At 46.3% G+C, this 26106-nt stretch overlaps 1 protein-coding gene across 1 annotated transcript in view; it reads left to right on the top strand.

Moving 5' to 3' along the window:
- Nucleotides 1–26106, top strand: part of EEFSEC (eukaryotic elongation factor, selenocysteine-tRNA specific) — a 248410-nt gene that overhangs the window by 765 nt on the left and 221539 nt on the right. The window lies entirely within an intron of this gene.

The following is a 26106-nucleotide window of genomic DNA, read 5'->3' as shown; positions in this document are numbered from 1 at the left end:
TCAGCCGCTGTCCCAGTTCCTTGTGTCATTTCAGAAAAACTCCACGTAAAGACAAGCATACCCGTGTTGTACATAAACCCCCTCTTCTTTCTCTTCACAAAACGGTAACGCCGTCTACACTGTTTTAGTCAACACCAAGGTCTCCATATCTGCACACAAAAAGCTATATTATTATTATTTCGTAGAGAGGGAGAGAGAAACCTAAGCAGGCTCCACGCCCAGCACAGAGTCCCGGTGGCGCTCCATCTCGGGACCATGAGATCATGAACTGAGCAGAAATCGAGCCTTAGCGGACTGAGCCACCCAGGCGCCCCAAAAGCTATATTATTTTTAAGGGTCATATAAAATCCCATCGTACAGCTGTGCCAACGTTTTCTTAACTAACTCTTAATGAAGGACTCTTAAACGTCATTTTCAGTTTTGGCTAATGATGCTTCAGTGAATTTTCTAGAACAAGACTGGTGGGGGTGCTGATCTGGCTGTAGGGTATGCTGCTGGAACTGAACTGGCTTGGGCAAAGAGTACATGCATTTTCAGTCATGAGAGGTACTGCCAAAATGCCCTCCAAAGATGTTCCATTTAATCAATTTTTAATTATAAGGTAATACATGAATACATTCTGCTTGTGAAGAAATAGAACTTTTCAGATTAGGTAAAGGTCCCGTAATGGTCCCACCTCTTTCTCCAGAGGAAGCCACTATTATACCTTTGTAGCTTACTTTTCTGGGTACGTTTTTACTGCAATTAAATCTGTGGACAGGGCTTTAAAACATGCTCTGTTTTTAGAGGCACAAAAAGGCACAAAAAGGTAAACAGCTAAAAGAAGTCTCTTCTTCACTGCTGACCCAAGTATTTGGTTACTTTACTGTTTTCCACTGCCTTGTCTTTCCTTCCAATTCTCTACACCTACAAGCACATACGGGAATATATATTGGGCAGATGGTTTTATTGGTTTGGTGGCAGATGGCCTCATTGGTCGCTGGGCATACTGGGTCCCAACTGTAGTGATGAGTGTATTAAGTACTTTAATCTTTGTTACCTCCCAGCTGTTCCATGTTGTAGGCAGTCTGAGGTCATTTCCCCATTTTACAGTAGAGGAAGTGGAGGCTCAAAGGGAAGGGACCTGCCCAAGGTCACACAGCCTAAAGTCTTCTACTCAAGTTGTGTGTCCATCATCAGATGAATGTTAAGGGTCCTGTGATCCTCTCTACTCTTTTCCCCTTTCCTTAACAATTCTGTTTAGTCGAGTCCAGGTACATCTTCAGACATATACTCTGAGCCAGTCTGGGTTGGAGATGGAAGAGCCAGGTTAAAGTAAAATAAGAAGTCACTTTTAGGGTTTTTTTGTTGTTTGCTTTTTTAGTAAATAGTGTAGGTGAATAGTAAAGGGCATGCTTTTGAAGTCAGAACTGGGCAGGAAGCTTTTCCCTATACTAACTGTGCCCTTTGAAACTGATTTTGGGCCTTACAAACACTGGCAGATAGCAACCACACAGCTCTTTATTGGCTTTGCTTTTCTGCCATGTTTGCCACTTCCCCGGGCAGACTCTGCAAGGAGTGCAGTGGTTACCATTTAATAGTTGAAGAAATTGGAATATAGGGAGGCTGCTGGTAAGTGGCACACCAGGTCCCCCTGGTCCCAAAGCTGGAGCTCTTTGCCATGCTTCCTCAAATCACTTTGTACTTCCCCTGCACCCCTTCTAATATATCCATTTATAGAGAAGCACTTTGTAGGACAAAATGTTTCAGGTGCCAGCCTTATCCTATATAACCAAATTTTAATGACTCTAAGAACTTGGCAAGTCCTTAGTTTAGACGGCAAAACTATAAAAGAAGAGGAATTTTTTCTCTTCTTATAGGTACATCATGGCTCTTCTTTTCTCTCATCTCCTGAGTGAGGAGACTTTCTGTACCTTCTTTTTTTTTTTTTTTAAAGATTTTATTTATTTATTTGATAGAGAGAGAGACACAGCGAGAGAAGGAGCACAAGCAAGGGGAGTGGGAGAGGGAGAAGCAGGCTTCCCGTGGAGCAGGGAGCCCCATGCGGGCCTGGATCGCCGGGACCCTGGAACCATGGCCTGAGCTGAAGGCAGACGCTTAACAACTGAGCCAACCGGGCATCTCTTTCCTTACCTTCTTACAGGCATTAAAATGCAACCTGAACACAGTGGGATCGTGAGACCACGGCTGCCACTATCCTTCTTTCCATAGATCAGATTCTCACCCTTTTCAGAGAAATGAGAAAAAATGAGGGAAGGGGCGCCCACATTTGAGTACCTGTTCTGGCCCACGCCTATTGCTAAGAACTTGCATTTGTGCAACAGCCCCAAGTGGTGGGAGTGTTAGGCCTATTTTTCTGATAAAGGAACTGAAGCTTGGAAAGTATAAAGTACCCTGGGCTGGTGTTTACCTAACTCTGCCTCCCCTAACCTGGGTCTGGTTAACACCTTTAGTTATCCTCGTGGCTCATAGATCCATAGCCGTCTTTGCCTTTTTGAGATGGCCCCAGAGGCCAAATCCCTGCCTCTGGCAGCTGCTCTCCTACAATGCTGGGCCTTCTCAGGGACTGCCTGCCCTCCTCTTCCTGCTCCTCCATTTCCATACAGCATGCCGAGAACTCTCATGTCAGCCCTCAGCTTCAACACTTCCCAGTGGCTCCTCTTTGTGCTTAAAATGCCAGACTCTTGGGGGCACCTGGGTGGCTCAGTGGTTAAGCCTCTGCCTTCAGCTTGGGTCATGATCTCAGAGTCCTGGGATCAAGTCCCACATCGGCCTCTCTGCTCTGCGGGGAGCCTGCTTCCTCCTCTCTCTCTCTGCTTGCCTCTCCGCCCACTTGTGATCTCTGTCAAATAAATAAAATCTTAAAAAAAAAAAATGCCAGCCTCTTCTCTGTGGGCTGCAGAACCCACGATCTGGCCTCCGTTTTCCTCTGAGCTCATTCCTTGCTCCCGACCTTCAGTCTCACTGCCCTCATTTTTACTTATTGAATGGGCTAGTTTTGCACCTGCTGTTCCCTCTCTTTGGTACATCCAGCTACTCCTTCATATCTCAGCTCGAGTGTCCTGTCAAGAGGGCTCTTCTGAGCTGCCCAGCCAAAGTATCCTCGAATCTCTGCCCCACGTGCTTTCTCATGTCCCTATTTTACTGCCTTACAACCCTTTTCAGTATCTGATAACTCTCTATGTGTTTCCTTGTTGACTGTCTCTGTCCTCCATGAGAGCAGAGTAGGAATCATGCCTGGCTTATTTACCAGCATATTCTCAGCGTTTGGACCAGAGCCAGGTGTGTGGTAGGCATTTGGTAAGTCTGAATGGGGGAAGCTGTGTCCCACTTCCTGGGCTGGATGGTAAAAGTGAGCAAAGAACTTTCTTCATGGGTTAGTGGACAGAAAGCAATCAGCATGGGGCCTGGCTTATAATCGATACACTATGCATATTTCTTATTTCTCTAGTCTAGGAGCTAAGGACAGAGCTAGGGAGAGGGCGCTGTCCAATGTGCCAAGTGACCTATCAGAGCTTTTAGCATACAGGATAAAAGCAGGAATAACTTAACTTTGCTGGGCAGTGGGGTATAGAGCATGATGGGGGGAAAGAAGAGCTTTCCTGGTGGAGGAAACGCTTGGTCAGGGCTCCGTAGCTTAAACCTTCCTTTTTGTCTGTTCAGACTTAGAGGTAATGACCAGCATTTAGTTGTGGCTAGAAATCAGCATGGCGTGTGGGGAGGTGTGATGAAGATGAAGGTAGAAGGGCTGGTGGGCCAGAGCCTCTAGAGTGCTGAGTGTTGTTGAACTTAGATAAGGTTAGGCCCTGAGCATAGATTGATTTCTTTCTTTCTTTCTTTCTTTCTTTCTTTCTTTCTTTCTTTCTTTCTTTCTTTCTTTCTTTCAAGATTTAATTTATTTGACAGACAGATATCACAAGTAGGCAGGGAGGCAGGCATTGGGTGGGGGAAGCAGACTCCCTGCTGAGCAGAGAGCCCGATGCGAGGCTCGATCCCAGGACCCCGAGATCATGACCTGAGCTGAAGGCAGAGGCTTAACCCACTGAGCCACCCAGGAGTCGCACCTTAGCATAGCTTTCTTCTAAGGGCCTTGGCGGCGTTTTAAAGCAGGGTTGTGACAAGATCAGGCCTGAGCTTTAGGATGATGCAAGAGTCCCAGGCAGGCAATGCACCTGCACTTGGAATTGCTGGAAGACTGGGGTCTTGTTAGAATTCCTGGCTTGTTGTGAGTGATTTAGACCCCTTGCTGAATACATTAGCCCTAGTAGAAGGAAATGAGAATGATTGTCTCAGTTCTATGATGATATCTCTGAAGTTTAATATATCTTATATTAAAGCCAGTTCTCGTTGATTCTCTTGCTACCCCCCCAAAGTATTTTCGCTACCCAAAAGATTCCTTTCTTAGCTTAGAGAAAATTGGGCTTTATCTGCTTGATCCATGTGGCCATAGATAAAACTCCATGGTACCAGGGGGAGGTTAATAGTGACAGTAGTACTTAGCTTTTATTTAGTGCTGCCCTTAAGCTGTTTTTTCCCCCATTTAACACTCAAAGCAATCTGGTGAAGTAAGAGGTGATATTCCCATTTTACAGGTGAAAAAGCAGGCTCAGAGAGGTCAGGTGGGGAGCACAGTTCCTAAGTGTCAGGGCTGGGTTTGAACCTGTGTTGATCTGACCACACACCTCTTACTCAGGCATTCTCAATGGGAATGAAAAAGTGTATCCGTCCACTCAGGCCCCCTATAGTAGTGTTTCAGGGCAGTATTTTTCTCTAATCCATTTTGGAGTATAAATCTTTCAGGGCTAGAACTTCAAAAAGATTCAGTAATGTATGTTTTAAAGACTTGGGTGGGGGTGAGGGACTTGGACCCATCCTCAATCTAACTCTGGCAGGAAAGAGGAGAGCTGAAAAATGCTGGTATCTTGGCTTGGCAATTTATAGTCCTCTTGTGGCTGCTAGGATTAACAGTGTATTGTCTCCTGGTCTTTTGTTCCAGTTGTTAATGAACAACAGCTCTTCTGCCACGACTTGTCGCCCTGATCCCTTCCCTCCTCTGCCCACCATTTAAGTGGTGCTTCCTGCCTGGCTTGGACCCTCTCTGGGTCCCTAGGTCTTTCCCTAGCTGGAGCTGATGAGAGCTGCCACAGCCTTGTAAGTCTGACTCTGTTACTCTCTTTGGAGGGAAAACATTCAGCAAACCCCCCCAGGGATATTAGTCTCTGCAGCCCGGGAGGAGACCCTCTTTGTAAAACTTAAGCTACTTTGCCTTCTCTGTTTTTCCAGCTCTCTGCGCTCTTGGTGCTGATGCAGAGAAAGTGCTTGTCCCTTTGGCTTGTTTTATTAAGTCAAGCAGATTTTTTACATTCCTGTTTGGGCACCTGCACGTAATGCCCAGAAAGCAGTGCAGTAGTCACAGAAGCCGAGGCAGCAAGGGGCCTGGTGGTGCACGGAATTTGGGCATTATGCTAGTGTAAAACCAGCCAGCCACACAAAAAACCCGATTTTGGTTTTCTTTACCTCTAGTCTTTTTATGAATCTGCACAGCAATACATTGTTATGGTATGGTGTTCATATATATGTGCCCTAAAATATTGGGACGTATTTAAAGGAGTTGATATAACTGGAAATGCTTCTTTAACCTAAACTTCTTTAGCTCCTAGAATCTTCCAGGCCTTGCTTCCCTGTATCTTCATGCTCACTCCGGGAGCGCTGCCTTTGATTTTTTCTTCTTTGTTAAAAGGTGATGTTACCGTAACAGAAGATTCTTGTCTGCGATGCCAATTCTGGGATCCCCTCAACCTCTGAGTGAAGTGAACCCTGACACTGGTGTCTCTTGTGTTAATGTGCTGACAGCCTCTCTGTCCAGTAGGGAGTTGGCTGCACGCAGTGCCCAGTGTGCCTATTTTCAAACACAAGTTTTTCTGTTCTGTCTGCTACCTTGTCACTCTCTGACCCCTCCCGGTCTCCTTCCAAGTTGGAGCGCCTTTTGCTGTCTCTAGGAGACTCTCAAGTTCAGCTTTGTCTGTCGCCGTGTGCCTGGTGCTGGATGGCAGGTGACTTTGCTTTGGTTTGGGCGACAGTGTGGAGGTAACATAACATCGGAGATGCAGCTTGAGTTTAAATTAATGCAGAATATTCGAGCAGGAACCAACAGGAAAGAAAAATGGAAGCAGGTAGTCATATTTCATTCTGTGGGGTACATTTTTCTTCTCATGGGGCTTGCCCTTGAGAACAAAACATATCAAATGTTAAATCAAAGAATATTTTTGTAGTCATGCTGGGAATAGAAAATAATGCAAAGACTTTGCCTTCTGGAGGCAAATATTTTGCTGGAAGGTTATAATCAAAGTCAGAAGGAAATCATGGCCACAGCTTTTGGTAAAGCTGTAATCATTTAAAATTAATTGCTTTTAAGCTTTTTACTTAGCATCTCCTTTGTTTTCTATCTTCTTTGTCTCCTGGGTTTTTCTTCAAAAATCACTTCATCCAGGTTGGAATAAGATTTGGGCAGGCATCCCAGGAAACAACCCTTAAATTAATCCCTGAGACATATTCCCTGCTCAGTCGTTTTTTTTGTTGGCTAGAGCCTCGGACAGGCTAGGAGTGAGGCACCCTTGTCTTGGAGCCTGGGTCCGTTCCCTTTGACCAGGAGGCCTTTCAACTTGTGCTCAAGGTGACAGTGTCTGTAGCTCTGGTGCTGGGTGATCCGGCAGCCCTTGTCCTGGTGAGGTGGAGCCTGACATTTCTGAGATGGCCTCAGGGTGGGGCGGGGAGCAGGAATGAACCCTCCTAGGGTCAGATGGCACCTTGTGTCTCTCCTGCTCTGCTGCAGTGGCTGGCTTCTCCTTATTCAAGTATTCCTTTTAGTTTGGAAGTATCTAAGGGACAGAGACAACATCTGAATTATGTCAGTAGCTCTAGGGCCAATCCAGGGCCTAGCACATAGTAGATACCCAATAATGCCTGTAAACATTTTTATTGAGATATAATTCACATACCATAAAATGAACCCATTTCAAGTGTATACTTTGGTGGTGTTTAGTATGTTCCCAGAGTTGCATAGAGCCTTTGCCACAATCCAAGTTGAGAATATTTTCATCAGTACAAAAAGAAGCCCCAGGGCGCCTGGGTGGCTCAGTGGGTTAAGCCTCTGCCTTCGGCTCAGGTCATGGTCTCAGGGTCCTGGGATCGAGCCCCGCATCAGACTCTCTGCTCAGCAGGGAGCCTGCTTTCCCCCTCTCTCTCTGCCTGCCTCTCTGCCTACTTGTGATCTCTGTCAAATAAATAAATAAATAAAATCTTAAAAAAAAAAAAAAAGAAGAAACCCCAGACTTATTAACAGTCACTCTCCATTCTCCCCTCCCCTAGGCCCATGCAACCACTGATTTACTTCATGTGCACAGATTTGCGTTTACTGGACATTTCATAAAAATGGAACCATCCAGCATATGGTCTTTTGCATCTGGCTTCTTTTGATTGGTGTGATGCTGTCAAGGTTTTCCATGTTGTAGCATGGAGTAGATACACGTCATTCCTTTTTTAGAGAAATTTTAAAAAAAAATTTATTTTTAATTCTGGTAAAGTAAATATTACATAAAATTTGCCATCTAACCATTTTTTTTTAAGGGGAGGAGAGAAAGAAAGGGAGAGAGAAAGGAGCAGGGAGGGGTAGAGGGAGAGGGAGAGAGAGAATCTCAAGCCGACTCTATGCTCAGCAGGAAGCCCATCACGGAGCTCCATCCCACCACCCTGAGATCATGACCTGAGCCAAAATCAAGAGTCGGATGCTTAACTGACTGAGCCTTTTGTGCGTTCCAACTGTTTAACCATTTTTAAGTTTACAGTCCAGTGACCTCCATCTCCAGAACTCTTGATCTTAAAAAACTGAAACTTTAGGGGCGCCTGGGTGGCTCAGTCGGTTAAGTGTCAGCCTTTGGCTCAGGTCACGATCCCTGCGTCCTGGGATCAAGCCCCGCATTGGGCTCCTTGCTCCACAGGGAGGCTGCTTCTCCTGCTTCCCCTGCTTGTGCACATGTGTGCACTCTCTCTGTTAAATAAGTTAAAATCTTAAAAAAAAAAAACCCCAAAAAAAACCCTGAAACTCTGTAGCCATTAAACAGTGACTTTCCCTTCCACCTCCCCAGCTGTATTCATCCCTTTTTACAGCTGAGTAGTATTCTAGTATGTGTGTATACTGTTTTTTAACCTGTTCATCTTCTGAAGGACATTTGGATGGTTTCCACTTCTTGGTGATTATGCCTAATCCTGCTGTGAGCATTTGTGTACAAATCTTTGTGTGGACACATGTTTTTATTCCTTGGCATATACCTAGGAATGGAATTACTGGGTCACAGGGTAGCTGCTTCTACTTTTCTACATATATTGTACACTCTGTTTGGATGTGAGGGCAGATACAGACGTGCCTGTCTTCAGGGAACTCAACGGTCCGGAAGACCAGGGAGGAGCAGGAGGCAGTGCCAACAGCCAGTTAAGATGGGGAGTCATAAGGGCTTCATAAAGAGGAGCTTAGGATATGAGTGCCCCTGCCTGGGATGGGCAGGAAGGGCATCCCTCAGGAGGGGACCCTGGGCAGGGCCTGGAAGGATGACCTAGAGGTTTCCAGGCAGAGGACAAGAGAGGGCAGAGCAGACCCAGGGTGCAGCCTGAGCAGTCGGAGGTATGAGAGCAGATCTGGCTCAAGAAGCAGGCAGTCAGTCATTGGGAGAAGTGGGAGGAGGTAAGGCCAGGGCATAAGGGTCTTGGGCAAGTTAGGAGGAGGGGCTGTCTTGTCAGAGCTTTGAAGGATGGCTGAGATTTTCCCAGTGGGAATAGGAGAGGCTTTCCCGCTAGAGGACTCAGAGTGAACAGGGACATAGGGGCAAAGGGAGGGCAAGAGTGTGGAGCTCACAGGGAGGCAGAAGGGTATGAGGCTGAGCTGCAAAGACCTTCGGGCCCCAGAGCTCAAGAGCTTGGAGAGCCTGTAGTTGGAGGCAGGTGGATGGTTTTTAAGCTGGGAGATCCTGCTGGCTTTTGAAGAGTCGGAGGAGAGGGCTTGTGCCAAGTGGTCTGGGGCCATGCATCCCTCTCCTTATTCTGACCGAGGCTTCCAGAGCCAGCTAGAAGAGGGAGGGGGAGCGACCACAGGCAGAATGGACACTGTGAGGAGGGACAGTGTGACTCAGGGGGTGCAGACATGGCAGTGCAGAGTGGGGGCTGATGCAGGTCTGCCTCTCACAGGGAGAGAGGGGGAATGGACGCTTTGGGAACTTCTGCTGTCTCGCTGGCCACAGTTCTAGGCCCTTTATTATCTCACTCCACCCTGCCAGCCAGGGGTGGGAGAGTTTCCCTCTCCAAAGTACAGCCCACACAGGCGAGAGTCCAGAGGTCAGTAACTGGCTCAGCAGGGGTCTAATCCAATTTGATTTCAGAAAACCTGGGTTGCTGGGAAGCTGCTCTCAGACCTTAGTTCACGCCTACTTTGGAAGGAACTACGGCTCCTGAGGAGCGGTTTATATACAAGTCAATTTGTCAAAAATAGAGATTTCAGCTTCCATTCTCCCCTGGATTATTTGAGTTTTGTTTTTTTGTTAATTGGGTCTTTTATTTTCTTGTGCTGTGCGATTAGGCTCCTGCTGCTTTGAAGTGGCCTTGGTTGGGTGGGGAGAGAGTGGGGAGGACTTAGTTAATGTGGTGATCCTCTCTTGGCAGGAGAAGAAACAAGTTTTGCTGTTAAGAGAGAAGTTGACTTTCCCTCTTTCCCTATCTCATATGTTGTGATGATGCCTCTCTTGTCTTGGGGCCTTCAGGAAGACTAAAATAATTTCCTTTGTCTCTAACCTACTTCCTGAGGATATTTATTTGGTGGCATACACAGGTGCTACCTAAAGATAAACCTGACTTTTTTCTTTTAAAATTAGTGCTTGAAATTGCTAGCATTGACCTGCATGGCCTCAGGAACCTGCTCTAGCTGGCCTCCTGGATTCATCCTTTATCATAGATTTATTTGGGTTGCTTAAAGCTCAGGGAGGGTCAGTGGCTTGTCCTTGGTCATCTGACACAGGGACTAGAGCTCTGCCTTCCCAGTTACATTGCAGTGTGGCACTTAAAAAAATAGCTCTGCTTGTGGTCATTTCTAGGTGATTTTCAGGGTCTTATGCCATAAGCACCAAAGACCCTCACGTGTGTGCACACGTGTGTCTGCTCAGTGTTCCTTAGTCTCTGAAATGATGACCCAGGGCATGTTCAGAGATATTCCTCAGAACTTATGCTCTAGAGAAAAAAAGACTACAGAAGAAGACCTCCATTTCTTGAGCATTTGCACAGACAAGTAGGTGGAAAGACCAGGAAGGGAAGCTGGTGTTCGCCAGCACAGACCTTGTGCCCATCAGCCATCAGCGTGGCTAAGAGAAGCCTGATGGACACTTTGACTGCGAGGGACGGTTTTTCAGAAGTCTCTGCAGGGTCTTGCTCAGCACTGTCCGACAGAGGGGATGTGATGATGGGAACGTTCAGCATGGTGGCTGTGGACACGTGAGGCCAATGAGTACTCGCGCTGTGGCTAGTGCAACTGAGCAACTGGACATCTTAATTAAATTTCATTGGAAAGTTCTAGACCTGTGGATCCATCTCCTTATTGGGCCGGTTTCCTCATCAGTGAATATCACAGGCCTCAGACCCCACATCTTCAAGACCTCCCTCTTTACTTCCTTACCTTCCTGGGGAATGATACCTCCACTATCCTGAGGCACGACCTTTTCTTTTCCTCTCTTCTCTCTCCCTCCCTTCCATCTTTGCTTCTTCCCTTCCTTTTTTCTTTTCTTTTTTTTCTTTTCTTTTCTTTTCTTTCTTTCTTTCTTTCTTTCTTTCTTCCTTTTAAAGGTTTACTTATTTATTTTAGAGAGAATGTAAGTGGAGGGAGGGGCAGAGAGTATCCCAAGCAGACTCTAAGCTGAGCATGGAACCCCGTGTGGGCTGGGGGTTTGGCAGTGGCGATCCCATGACCCTGAGATCATGACCTGACCCATAACTGAGAGTCAGATGCTTAACCGACTGAGCCATGTAGATGCCTCAGGGTATGACCTTTGAAATTATCCTCAGTGTGTCCTCCTTCATATGAGTTGATGACCAAGTCTTGTTGCTCCTGCATGTCCTCTGACCTGTGTGTCCTTGCCATCACTGCAGCTGCTCCCTTAGGACAGGCCTCCATTGGTGCCCAGCTAGATGAGTACAGTGTTCCTTCACGGTCTCTCTGATTCCAGCCGCCCCCCCCCCCTTAAAACTATGCTCCCCTCTGTAGCCAAGAACTCTTTCTAAATTGCTAATGTAGTTATTTTACCTCCCTGTTTTAAAAGTCTTGCATTGCCCTCCATTGGCAGAAAGGCCAAATTCCTCAGCATGTCTGATATCAGCCCTTCATGATGGCTCCGTGTCTCTCGTCTCTCTTTGTCTCTCTCAGGACTCCTGGTTTAACGAACTACTTGCAGGTCTCTGGACAGATCACGCTCTCTTGATGGCTGTGTCATCAGGCAACATGCCCTTCTCAGGGAAACCTCAGTGTTGGCTTTCCCTAGCCTCAATTAGGTGACCCTTATTCGAGGGCCTCTGACATCCTATATATACCCCAGGATCTCATTTTCTCCCCATTGGTTGTCATTTTCTGTTTACCGGGTTATGTTTTCCACTGGACTTGATCCCCTTTGAGGGCAGGAGCCTGTTATCATTCACCTCTGTGTGCAGGGGCCCAGGACCTGGCCTGGCCCCGAGTCAACCTTTGGTGCATGCAGACACGAGTGAGTGAACGAACGGCTGGATAAGGGGTCATTTCCCACTGCCTGCAGCCCTGACCCACCCTCTTGGGGGGCCTGGAACCAGTGGCCACACAGAGTTCACAGTGGAGGAAGCCTGCCTTGAGGTTAGACAAGTTCATCTTTCAGTGGAAATTCAGTCCTCGTATTTCATTTTCAGGCCACTTTGCGTAGCAAAGTAGTTTAACTCGGAGCAGATTTCTGCTGTGCTGATGGTTAATTTCATGGCCCACAGAGGGTCAGCACACTAATGCCGGGAACACGGTGACCTCAGTGCTGCTCACCGCACACGGTGAGGGCCCGGCAGCCCTGTTGTTTTAGAAGCAGTTTTCAAACATCCTTCAACGGGCTGATTCTGAGTTAACAGGGGTGACCTTTTCAAGACCATTTTTAAAAGCTGTAACATAGATCCCTCCCAGACCGTATATTTTCCTTTCTCCACGCAGTTCAAAGGGGCTGGGTTGTCTCATAGGTTTTTGCCAGCAATCTTCAGCTTGACCCTGGTTGTTTAAATCTGCCGGAGGAAATTTGAACAAACTTGTACTTTGGTAATTCTTCTGCCTCTGTGAACCTTTAACCTTAAGGTTTCTTTCAGAGCCGGGGGCTGCATTGTCACCAGTCGTCCCTGCTGGGGCTTTCAAAGGGCATTGTCTAGTGTGTCTGTTTTCACTTTGCTACTGGAGTTCTTTTGAGGAAGGGTATTAATTCAGACCTGATTCTGAGACAGGACGAGGACTTTTAAACTTGCCCCAGAGCTTGGGGATGGGGAAATGAGCATAATGCAAGCCTGTGGCCCGTGCCAGTGATGTTCTGCAAATAGGCTTCGAAGGTAAAGGGAGAAGAGGCCCTCCAGAGGTGGATTGGGCACGTTAGCTGTCCAGTGGGTGACCCTGGCTCTGCCTGGTCTGGCTTGACAACGTGACAGAAAGAGGTTCCTCTCTCTGATGGTCAAGCTTTGGGCCCAGAATTCCTCCTGAATGTATGCTTCCTGGACCACCAGTTCTTATGAACCTGGGAGGGCAGATGTGAACTTGGGGTTCACATACTATTACAGAATACTTGAAGGATATGACACTTGCTGGGGAAAGAGAAGAGGGCTCCCTGAGGCAGGAGGGTAGGGACGTGGTGGTGCTGTTCCCGCTGGCTGCCCCCAAGACTCCTGAGTCACCTTCAACAGATAGCTGATCTCACCATTTAGTTCTTCATGTGTTCTCTTGAGGGAAAGCCCAAAAGACACCTGAAAATGTGCAACATCACAGTCCTAGGCCCCTGTGGCCTTCGGGGGCTGGTGTCTGGGCTGTTGCAGTGTCAGAGACCTGACGTTCCTGGTCTTTACCCGGGCAGCAACTTGTTTATTCTGTCACCTACTCTTGCAATAGGCTGGGGGCTGTCTGAGCACCTGGCCTGGTTCCTCAGCTTTCTTTCATTTCTTTTCCCAAGATTCTAGTGTCCTAGGGGGCCCCTCTCTGTCAGATCAGACACTGTAGAAGGAAAGTTGTGTCATTCCATCGATCAGTTCATTCAGCAGGTCCAGAGCAATCTAGAGCTAGGAGTTGGGTTTGGTTTCCATTGGTGGGCAGGGAAGAAGGCTGAGCACCTGGGAGTGGGGGAGGCAGGTGCCACAGAAGTAAGCGGGATCATGCAGCCCTGGACGTTGGGATACTGCTGTGAAGGATAGCGCACAATGCCCAGAGACGGACAGGTGGATGTGCGGGGCCTCTTTTATCTGGAGGCTGGGGAAGGCCTTTCTGAGGAATTTATGTTTGAACAAAAATCGGAAGGTTGGACAGGAGCCGTGGCAGCCCCTGGAGTGCTGGGAAGGAGTGGCACGCGTGAGGGTTTGAGACGGGAGGAAGGTGGGGACTGTGGTACAAGTGAGCGGGTCACTCTGGCTGACTGTACGGAGCTGTTTTCCACAGCAGACCCCTGGTGTGGGGCTGGCGTGTTGGACGAATGCGTATGCTTGAGCCGCAGGCAGCTTCACCATGGCTGGAGGATAAAGGATCTGCATGTCTTGTCATTCTGAGATGAGGGCCAAGAGCAAGGAGGAGGGACACCACCAGCCTTCTGGAGGTGAATGGTCTCCGTGTGGCTGACCTTTGGCTTTTACCCACCCTCAGAACTGTCCGTTTCTGGTGCCCCTCATTTTCTTCCCATGGTAGAGGGAGGGGCCGAAGTGGGAATAGGAGTTGGCGGATAATCGTGGCATAAAGTGAACCAGTCTTCCTTCCTCTGTGCTTGTGTTTGGCCATTTCACATTGACTGCTTATGAACTATAAGCCCGGTGAAGGTTAAGGATACATTCCTAAAGCACTAAACCAAGCACTGGACATCAGAGACAGTTAAGTGAAGTAGCTGAAGTCGCTGGTACCCAACCCACCTTCTGAGACCTGGTCACAGCCCATGGAACACATGCCCCTAAATCTTTATCTCCATCCCGTTTCCTTTGGGGTACCTGTTGGATTAAAGGTAGTGCATTGGGGGCAGATTTTTGCCTTCTCTTTCTCCACCAGAAATGAGTTGAGCAGGAGATCTGGCCCATCCTGGATTGTGCCTAGAAGGGTACAGGGGTGGTTTCAACATTTTGATGGTTTGTGGTTCAGAACTGAAACTGGAGACCCATTTAGAGAAGACCAGGACCTTTCCCTGGAGGTTCCTGCCAAGGAGGCCTGGCCTGGCCCCAGACTTGAGTGGGTATTTTTCTGCCTTTGATTTTTCTCAAGTTGTTTAATAAGGGACAGTAATTCATGTCCTTTAAAGCTCTCTTGAGATGCCAATTTGGTCTTCTGGGGATAGCCATGTTCCCAGGTTGGAGGAGAATGTTTCCAGGTGACTCTAACAGGTTGGGGTTTGTCAGAAAGAAGCAGACCATATCACTGAACCTTGGGGGAGTCCTTTGAGAAAGAGCAACCTGGGTTCTTCTTGCCTATTTCCCCCCCTCTGGAATCAAATGGAATCTCTTTGCCTGGCAGATAATTCCCAGATTAAAAAAACAAAACAAAACAAAAACACTGTATACTTGTTATTGTAGATTCATTATCTGTTCCTAAAAGTTTTTAGAAGTACATAATGAGAAAACTTGTCACAGTAACCAATAATTTCTTTTCGAGGAATGAATATTTTCTAGGAAAGATAAGAGGCAGTTATTTTTGGTTTGATTTCTTCAGCTGAATCTTCCTCTCTTCCTCTTTATCTCAAAATCTGTCTCGGAAGGCAATCTGGGGACATTTTAGCAAGCACCCTGGTAACAGATGTGTGTCATCCTTTTCCTGACACATCTCCAGGCCCCGAGAGGCAGCTGTACAGTTGCAAGCCGGCCCCAGGGCGGTAGGTGGAACCCATCTCCACACCAACTCCGGGACTGTTCGGTGCACAAGAGGGCAGTGTTTGCTTACGGTCCTGGATGGAGATGATCAGTGTGTAGGTTAGCAGGTCAACATAGTTAGAATGACCTCGGACTTTTTCAAGACAAAATAAACCGTAAGCCACAGCCATGATGGCTTCCCATAGATGCCTTTCAGTGCCTGACCCTTCCGAAAAATAGCTGCTTGCTATCTTTTCTTTCCCTAAAAAGAAAAATATTTTTACTTTCAGCGTTTATTTTTTATTTTTTTTTAATCAAACGAAAGTACAGTTTGCGGCCTTGTACCTACAATGGCAGAGGTTAAAGAGTGTTGCGAAAGCAAAACCACTGCTTTCTAATTAAAAACCATATGGAAAGGTTTTTGTTTGAAGCAAGGGGTCAAATGTATATTCTCCCCCCTTCACATCAGTGTAAAGATTATCTGACTTAACTTTGAAAACATTTGAAGACGTGGGCTTCAGTTATCAACCTTTCTCTGCAAGTTCATGGTATTAACCAGAGCAAGGCATTTCCAGGAGAGAAAAAAGGTGATCTCCCTGACTCCCCGGGGGCACAATCTACTATCTGAAATAGGCCATGTCCGCTTTTGTATAAGGATTGGCCTGCGTTCAACTCTCCCGTGCTCTTCGGTACAGGCTTTCAGGCCAGAAAGATGTGTGTTAATGGGCAGCCCCTGTCCCGCTGGATTGCATTCTGTGCCAGAGTTGGGGACTCGTACCTCTTCTGTTCCCCCCATCCTGGAACTGCGGGTCCCAGGTACCTGCCACACGTTAACACTCGAAAAAGCTTAGCGTATAGCAACAGCGGCCGCCAGGGCCAGTGCCCTGAGGAAATGCCAGAGATGATGGCGGGCAGGATGGTGAGGTGGAAGGGACTGTGCATTCCAGTGGCAGTGCCCCTTCACCTCTCTGAGCCCGTTTGTGCACCCGGAATGCAGGTGGTTATCTTGCTTGGGGTGGTTGTAGCTGAGAAATGGCCATAAAGCTTGTGGCACGTAGTAGGGAGCAGTTACTGTGATGTTGATGCCTCTGGCTCTCACCCATTTATAAGCCCGTGGGCATGGGGGATTGTTGGACATGACGCTAGGGACACAGGCACGGACGGTCGTCCTTTTATTTGATTCACTAAGCGTGTCTGTTGCTCAGCCCCTCTTAGCATCTGCAACAAGACAAAATGAAATCTAGGTGGGTGGGGGGAGTGCTGCGCTGCCGCCTCGATCCTCTGATAGCCATCAAGAAAAGCTGGGTTCCCAAGCTTAGCCCTATATGAAATCAGATGTCTTCTTCTAATCTTTTCTAATCGCAACATAAATCTTCCAAAGTGAGTGTGTCTATAAGATAGATGCCGTGTACCCTGCGGAATATATTAGTATTTGTGACATCCTCACGGTCTTTAATTGATCAGTGGGATTTCATACAGAATTTGAATTTGACAGCACGGAGGGAGGAGAACCATGGGTGGCCTTCTTGTTTGCTTCCCCATGAAGCTCCTGTCCTGGCTTTTATTAGAAGGGTCTGGGTAGGAAGGGAAGGTTTTTGAGCTGCAGGCTTTCAAAAGAGGCTCACGCCATGTTTTTCCAGGAACATAATTTCTGAAAAATGCCGGGGCCCTCAATTTCCAAAGCAGCCTAGTTTGTAAGGGGAATGAAAAGTTGTTTCTGTGTGTGGATTCTGGGTTGTTTTCCATCTTCACTCCCTAAGGCAGGGTTGGCAAGCGGGGAATGGGACAGATGTTCCTTGGTAGTAATTTCCAGTCAGATTCTTGAATGCCTTGTATACTCTGGGTCACCGTCAGCTCATAATGGAGCAAAATTGAGTGAGAATTCCTGCAATGAAAGACGTGAACGGCACACCGGCGAGATATGATGGTAGAGATAGAATGCATTCTGTGAGAAAATATTTCCAGTGCTATCTGTAAAATTCAGATTGAATAACCATTCTGAAGTGCTCCCTTTTAAAAGAGTTTCTTTCCACAAGCATTGCAGGCTGAGTAAATACCAATAATTTTTATTTCCCTTCTCCTTATCGTTCCCCCTACTGAAATGTTCCTGCACAGCCTATCTGGTCTTTTCAAGTGAGCATCAAATGATTAGTGTCAGCTTCCAATTTGAATTATGATCCGCATTTCAGAACACAAACTGCTTCGTGTTTGCATTTGGAGGTAATTATCAATATTTACCAATACCGTGGAAGAGTTGGAAGTAGAGGAAGTGCCTCTGGAAATGGAGTCCCCAGATGAAGATAGCACCGGGGGTGGTTTGTGCCCGTGTATGGAGGATGGCAATGGGCTCAGAAGCCTTTCTCGCTCCAGCCTGATCCACAGTCTCTCGGTTGGATGAGGGGGGCCACGCGCATCCAACTGCACAGTGGTCTTTTGGGGTTGGGAGCTCTGAAGAGGGTGGGAAAGCTGTTCCTGCCTCCTGTAGAAAATGCTTGCTGTGACCTCTGCTGTCAGAAGCGGTCCCCTCTCTTGTTTCCTCAGGGGCTGCCCATGGGCCTGGTGGGAGTGCCCTCTGGTGAGAAGGTCCAGAGAAACTGGAAGGCTGCTTTGAGACCTTTGTGGCCTGAGCCCCCCGCCCCCCAGCAGCCTAGAAAGCAGATGAACATCAGTAAAATATGCTGACATCCCGCATAAAATACAGTTTATACATACGGCTGTCTGCGTTGACTCCTCAGTGTACCGCTGGCATCTTCGACATAGCAGACATCTAATTCAGCTTGGAGTAATTCTAGTTTTTACCATTTGCTTTCTGTATTTTGGAGCCAGGAAACGTTTTTAAGTTTGCAAACACTGTAAACTTTGGTCCGGTGCTTGTCATGCCTAATTAATAGCTGCCTTTGGGAAATCCAGAAGGAGGTTTCAGACTTCGTCTCACGGAACTTCCCGGAGTGAAGAGGCTGCAGTACAAAGGCCTATGCTCCAGACTCAGAGAGGCAAGATTTAAACGGGGGATTTTGGCCCTTCTACTAGCTTACTGTGTGACTGTGGACATGTTGCTTTTCTGAACCTCAGTTTCTTTGCCCATTTGAAAAGAATAATGCCTACCTCTGGAGTTTGCTGTGGGCCTAGCAGTAGCAGCTGTGATGCAGTTAGCCTCCTGGGTGCCTGGTAGAGGTGCAGGGAATGGAAGCCACGCTCACTCGCTCACTGCCACTGTGGCCTGTGGACCGGCACTGGGAGGCTTGGCACTGGAGTGCCTCTGCTTCTGAGGTCGCTGGGGAGAGTCAGACACCCTCAGCATTGCAGACAGCAGGAAAGAGCACTGGAATTATGCAAGAGCTATGTTTCAAAGAAGGAAATGAAATTCTTGAATTTTTTAAGGCAAAGAAGAGGAGGGAAAAAAATAGAGTCATTGTTTTACTTGGCTTTTCAATAGGATGCAGGACAAAGCTGGCCTCTCTCCTGTCTAATGTCATCATCGGCATTCTTTCTTTCTCTTTTTCTTTCTTTTTCTTCTTCCCCTCCTCCTCCCCCTCCCCTTCCTCCTCTCCTCTCCTCCCCTTCCTCTTCCCTCCTCCCACTTCCCTCTCCCTCCCCATTCCCCCCCACTTCTCCTCCTCTTCCCCCTCCTCTCTCAACTTGTACTGCAACAAACCCCCCCTTTTCTCCCAAGTCATTCTGAGGTTCCAAGCCTGGGATTAAATCTCATGCTGTGGAGATGCTCTGTTGCTAGGAATATTTCCTCTTTCGTGGTCTCTAGTCTCAAATTCTTCACTATTTCCTGTTGTGTTTTTTTTTCCCCCCCTCCAACGAAGGTGCCAGGTGCCAGCCCCATGGCTAGTTTCAGAGTACAGGCTGTACAGATGGGCAAGCAGGAGCTCTCGGCAGTGTGCTCTCATGGTCCCACTGCTGTGCAGCCAGGGTCGTAGGTGATGGGGCAATACAGTGAGCAAGGTTTGAAGGAAGATGGGCACTGGGATGGAAAGTGGGACTGACCTCTGGTGAAGCTGGACTGGTGTCAGGCCAGGTGGAAGCTGACAGATGCTAGAGTTGAGGGGGGAAGCTCTTTGGGAGGGCTGATAAAACTCAACAGCTGCTCACCGTTTAATGAGTACCAGCAATGTGGGCTCTGCCATCCTGACACAGTGCAGGCTTTGGAAAGCCCCAGGAAAAGACATGGTTCCTGCTTTGGGGAATCTCAGTGCTGGGAGAAGCTTGCTCAGCTTATCTTCACAACTTGAGAGAATGTGGGTTCAGCGGTGAGCCCCGGAGGAGGCCCATGGTTACTCCTCTAGCACCAGTCATGTGCTCATTGCAAGGGCCTGGATTTGCACTGCGTCCTTCTTTCCTTAACAGTGCCTTGTGACACCTGTAGCCGTGCTTATTTATAAGGAGTAGCAGAAGGAGCTGGGTTCAACGTGCCAGCCTGGTTTAAAGCCCAGCTCTGTGGTTAGCTTGTGATGATGCATTATTCTGAACCTCTGTTTTCTCATCTTCACAATGGAGAGAATCATCTCGTGGGTTTTTTGTGAGAATCCCGGGAGGTCAGCTGTGTATAGAGCTTACCTCCCTGCCCGCAACCTATAAAGTACTCAACAAACGGTGTTAGCTCTGGGATTGTAACTATGATTTGATTTTTTAATCTTTAAAAGAGTGCTCATATAAAAATAAATTGTCTGTCAGAAGTCTCACTTATTTTTGGTTGGGAAGGCAGACTAGATGGATGGCATCTGATACCCTAGATAATGTATGATTTTTGTCTTGTTTTTAAATTGGCGAGGATGTAGCTGGGGCGAAACTAAATGAACACACTTGAAGTCATCAGAGTATCAGTACTTAGCTACGCCGATATGGCTGTAACATCGTGAGTGCAGTTGGAGTTGAGAGGAGGAAGGCCCTCGATGGGGAAAAGACAGGACGGAAACCAGAAGAGAAACGTGGATGGTTTATTAGAAAGCAGCGTGTTTTGTCTGCCGGGAGAGATCAGTCTGCAGGAAGCCTTGGCTTGTTTTGTGCGCGGAAGCGGATAGGTGCCGATCACTGCTGCATGCAGTTGTGGCCCCGAGTATGTGACTCAGCTTTCCTTGAAATAATTAGTGTGTCAGTATTAAGGGGGAAAAAAACCCCACAGAATAGCACAGCATGAGTGCAAACATGATATAATTTTTAAAGCTTGAGGTTTAAAGGCTGAGAAACTGAATTTGAATCCTGGCTTCTGCATTTCTTAGCTGTCTCATCTTGGGCAGGTTACTTCACTTCTCTGTGCCCTGACTTCCTGCAGAATAGAAAAGAACCGTTTTAAGGATTAGAAGAAATATATCTGGTCCTTGATAAGCCTTTAATAAATACGGTTATTGTTATCACTGTTACTTTTCCCCGATAATAAAGGCTCCTAGTCCCTTGTGTCTCTACGTTGCCAACTATAAATGTGGGCTTCCCTGAAATGCTGTAATTTTTTTCTGTAGTGTAAATGAACATACTAGAGTGTTGGTTCAGTGTTGCAGAGAGGTTTGTAAAGGAATTTATATGACCACATTTTGGAAGGCTCTTTTTCGTTAACTCCTTCTTCTAAAACTGGGACCAAAAAAAAAAAGCCCTTACTAGTATAACATTTTTAGAACCTGAGCTAGACCTATGTGTACGCCCAGGGACAAATTCAGAAAACCTTAGTTTTTCTAAAGACTTGTTAGGGGTGCCCACCTTTCAATCGAGGAAACAATTTTTCTTTCCGAATTTACTGTTTATTTTTGGAGCATGCACATTTCCAAATATATCAAATATAAGTGATACGTTTTTTAAGTTTTTAAACTAACAATAAAACATTAGACCTTTGCGGGGAATTTAAAAAGGTCTTGTTGACTTTCAGTTTCCCTCAGATTTGCAGGACTCTGAAATTCCTGGAAGTTTCACATCTCTAGCTAATCCAGCAAACACTCTGTTTAGGGTGGTAAAGAACTCCCTATCAACCCAAATCTTACCACATCAAACTGGAAAGAACCTCCCAAATTCTTTCATTTTGTGTTTTACTGTAACACGGATTGCTTAAACTAAGTGGGAAATTGGCTGTGAATTTTTGAAAATATGGAGATACTCATTTTTGTCAAATTTGTCTTAGAGGAGCAGGCTCAAGTTTGTTTTTATAAATGGGAAAATTGATTTGCAAAAAGATGAATGAAGAGTAATAGACAGGAGATGACATGTGGCCCATTTAGAGTTTGATTGGAGAAATCACAGCCATAAAAAACGGGTTGACTTTCTTTATGTAAATGATAGGCCATCTGGTTCCCAAAATCATGCTTATTGACGTAAACACCCTGGACTTCAAGGTGAATTTCAGACTATTGGATTAGTTTATCTGCGTACTGGTACTTGTGTAGAACCCATGGCAAAATAGTATACCATAATAAATGCATGTACAGCAAATAAAACGGGAGTTCAGAATCACGAGTCATATAGTAAAAATGTGTGGTCTAAGTCATGTTCAGCGAAGGTTTTATTATTTTGGAACGAGGTCTTTTCAGTTGTCTTAGAGGAATGTCTCTTTTTGGGCAGATTTGAAATATGAAAACCATTTATTTTCTTACAAGTGAAACATTCAAATACCATGTTTTCCCATGCACTTTTCAGCATGTAAAGTGAAAATGGAAGTAGTTTTGCTAGGTAACTTGTATTTTGGGGGCTGAGGAGAAGCACTAGAAAATTTAGCTCCTGAGTATCCGTTCTTCATAAGAAGGCAGTAGCATCCAGACAGATGATCATGTCAGTATTTGCTAAGCCATAACCAGATTTTGCTGCTGTTGTATTCAGATTCAAACTTAGTCTAAAAGTGAAATTTCTAAATGAAACTTTTTAAAGGTGGGTTCAATTTGGGGTAGGCAAACCGGTAGAAATAGTACATAAACTCCAAGGACAAAATGGCACTTTGTTTTTTCCTGTTAAACTCCTTTACTCGTTGACATTGCAGAATTCATAGTGAATCTTTACAATGGGACATTTGTGATTCCAGAAGCCCAGAACCCTGAATGAATTCAGATGGACTTACTGTTCTTTTCCTGTGAGTCTCGGAACCTTTTTGCTTTAACGCAGACCAAAAGACTGCCTTTACTGTTCGTACTTCCTTACTCAGTTAAATCTCCAAATCCCTGTTATTATTATTGTAATTGTTATTGTATTGTAATAATTATTGTTATGATTATTGAACAAGCTCTGGATGTTTGGTTTGAAAAGATTCCACCGAGCATTTTGATTATGGTGATTAGTGTGTGGCGTGAGGCCGAGCAGTGGAGCGGTGCAAGGATTTCGTGTATGTTTCTGGGGCATTTTCACCGCTGATACCCGGGAGTAAGATTTTTGTTTTTACAAGCCAGAAGGGTTGCTGTGAATTCTAACATTTGGGAATCACAGCTTTAATTCTGACTTATTCTGGTGAAATAAAAACAAGCCCTTGATACTGTTTTCATCTCTTGAATGAATGAGACCCATTTCTGATTCCAAGTTTACTGAAGCAGTCTCTCCATTTCCCCAAGTGCCACTTCCCAAGGTGGACAAAACGTGTTCTGTGCACGAGAAATGTGAGATGCTGGCTGCTTGGGGGAGGAAGAGGGAGAGGAAGCTGTTTGCAAAACTACTTAAAATAAATTTGAGGGGTCAAACATGGAACACAGTTGCAAAAGAGAAAGGAAAAAAATGCCTTAGGTCAGTTCAGCTAAAATAGCGTAGGCATTCACGTTGGCTGGAGGGTTGTGTATTTCTTGCTAATCAGATACAATCGGTACAGATAATGCTGGAGTATCTGAGGCTAGATCTCCTAGCCTCTGTATCAGGGAAATTAACCTAAAGGGGCATGTTTTAAAGGGTTGATTTGCGGGAACAGATACCATTTGGAAGAGAGATGCAAGCTGTGTTTACCTTGTCGGAAGAGTACGCAGACTTGAGTCTCGCTCCCTGACTTGGAGCTTGTCTGTCAGGGGCAGCCCTGCTTTGGGCCGAGCTAGACGGGCTTGCGTTAGCACTTCATTTAAAAGCGATCGGTACTTTTAAATTAAACATGCAAAGTTATCTTGTTGAGGCATTGAATGGAAGCTTGCTGGATTATTGAATTTGGCCCACAATTTAGCCAGTTCAGCAGGGATTTTGGGGGCTGAAGCAATTAATATGCAAGTACATTTGAGTCAGCAAGGTAAGAGATTACTGTCTTATCAGGGTAAGAAAAATTTCTCTTCCCAAGATCCATACTTTTTAGGCGGTAGATAAAACTCATTGTTTGAGGTTCATGTTTGAGAGTGACCACCTCATACTGCTAGATTTTAACCACCAAACCACACAAGAGGGAATACTTGCCTTATGCTCAGCATAGAGGAGACCCCAGTTTCCTTTCTCATGATCTCGTGTTCTTTCTTTCTTTCTCTTTTTCTTCCCCCTCATATAGATTGGAAGAAAACTTCATTTTCTTTGTTGAAAAAATCATTCATGGAACTGATCAAAGCACATAAAATTGTTTTTGTCCTGTCAGGTTGAATACTTAAAAAGACAAAACTAAAAAGGATTTCAATATGTGGCTAAACCCTTGTCTGTCCTATAAATCCAGATGTGCTCCAGCCAAATTCTCGTGCGCTCTCCTGACCATAAGGACTGACTCGGGGTAACAGCTATTTCTTTGATAAACCCCTTCTTCTTCTTCTACAGGGCCAGAGCCCTTGCACCTGTTCCTTCCCACCTGGCAGGCAGCATGACTTTTTTGTTGTGTGACACTCAGCTTTGCACACGGTGCCTGTGCAGTCTTGGGGTGGAGGGGCGGTGATTAATACTGTTTGCTTGTCTTTAAAATGGGGAAAGTAAGACCTGAAAGGATGGTGAAGCTGGCATGAGAAGACACATGTGAGGAGCAGACACAATGAGTGACAAGCCTGCGGCGCCGGCTCTGGGCGTGCCCCTTTTTCTGCTGCTGCTGTACTCAGTGCGGGACACCAAGCCCTGCAGGAAGTCGGGGCATGGCAGGCCTGTGATAGAAGCAGGAGCGCTGGGTCCAGGAACTGGCAGGCACTGGGAGCCATGGGTAACCTTGGCTTAGAAATTGTTGCTTTACTCCAGACGACGGGGACACCTGGGTGGAGCCGGAAAGTTTGTTCAGCCTTTGAAAAGCACATGTGATGTAAAAAAATGAAAACTAGCAAAAGAGTGGCTCATGGAGTGGTGAAGTCCTTTATTTCTGTGTTTTCTGTGGAGATCCTTTCCGTCTGGAAGCGTTGATTTGACTATGTGCCTTACTTCAGGAATTTGGGGACCTCAGCAGTTTGAGGGCAGATCATTCATTCCTGGGTAGCAGGGCCTGGGCTTCCCTTCAGAGGGTATGGCCTTGAGTGGTTGAGGGGCACCTCAGGACATGGCCCTGGCACGCCTGGCCGACTGACCATGTCTTTTGGGCAGGTGACATGGGAACCCAGCCTGGGCGTGAGTGGGTGTGTGGCCTGGCTCCCTGGTAAAGGGCCCTCAGGGTTTCCTATGAGGCCCTGCCTCTTCCATCCAGTGTAACTGCCTTTCTATTGCAGATGAAGGATAAAATACTTGGGAGAATAACTTTCATTGTTTCCATTCCCAAATCCTTCTCTGTGTGTGGAGAGCATTCTGAGCTTGTCTATTTGTTTACTGTCCTCCCATCAAGACCCATAGCCTGTGCCGACATTCTTCATAGCAGATCACATGCGCTTGGCAAACGGGTGGGTCTTCTGAGCACTTTTTTTGTGTTTTCAGCCATAGTCCTTAGTTCTCGAGGGATATTGCCAGCCTCCATCCTGATTCCAGATTTAGAAGGAAAAAAAAAAAGACGCAAAACAAAACAAAAAAGAAGCCTTGATATAAAATGGAAGTGGAACTTGGCAGCGGCTAGTGGAGATTGTGATAAGGAGTTTTGAAGTGTCTCTCCTTTGAAAAGTCTTTCTTGTCAGAGAAGTACTTCTCTCCCAGCGTGTCTGACCCTTACCGATGCCCCAGCTGGGCTGATAGGGGCGGGCTTCTCCTTACTCCGAGGCTAGGTGTCTGTAATTTCAGAAAAGTCCTGAGGAGTATTTAATGAAACAGGAACAATGCAGGGATAATGTTAAATCCTTTTTTCTTTGTTCTTTTGTTTTTCTTAATGGGAGAAACTGCCCAGACTACGTTTATCGATGGCAGCTTAGGATAGGCTCTGTGCCTGTTACTCTAAATTATCTCATTTAATCCCAACAAGAATTCTGGGAGGAAAGTTGGTTTGTTTGCTTTTTAAATAAATGAGTAACTACCCAAAACTATACAGTAGGAAAGTAAATGATCCAGGATTTTTTGAAAAAGTATTTATTGTGTTTTTGGTTAGGTAACACATGCAGTGGCAGAAAATTCAAACAGTGCTAAGAGATACACAGTGGGGCGCCTGAGTGGCTCAGTTGGTTGAGCAACTGCCTTCAGCTCAGGTCATGACCCGGACTTCCAGGATCGAGTCCCGCATCGGGCTCCCAGCTCCTTGGGGAGTCTGCTTCTCCCTCAGACCTTCTTCTCTCTCATGCTCTCTCTCACTCATTCTCCCTCAAATAAATAAATAAAATCTTTAAAAAAAAAGAGAGAGAGAGAGATACACAGTGAAGAGTATTTCTTTCTCCTGTCTCAGTGCCCAGTCTCTAGTTCTCCTCCCCGACAACATACCAGTTTGCATTTATGAATATATTCTGGAGATGTATTTGTAGCAGTGTGTAATAGCTTTACTTTACTGTTTCTGATGGCAGCATACTGCCTCACCCCCTCAGGCTAAGCCTGTGCTATTTCAAGCAATGCGGAATGGCCTGGGCTATTTTATCTTCTACATTTGTGGGCACAGACGCTGATATGGATTCCCAGAGACACAGCCCGGCCTGGAACCTGGGTTTCCTTACTCCCTTATTTCCTTACTCTCTGTGCAGACACCATTGACCACTCTCTTCTCAGTTGGGGTTAGCGTTGTTGTCCTTGCCCAGACTCCCACCAGCCCAG

The sequence above is a fragment of the Lontra canadensis genome, unplaced genomic scaffold (assembly GCF_010015895.1).
Source record: "Lontra canadensis isolate GAN:19392208 unplaced genomic scaffold, GSC_riverotter_1.0 scaffold133, whole genome shotgun sequence".
Lineage (NCBI taxonomy): Eukaryota > Metazoa > Chordata > Mammalia > Carnivora > Mustelidae > Lontra > Lontra canadensis.
This window is presented reverse-complemented; position numbering and strand designations above follow the sequence as displayed.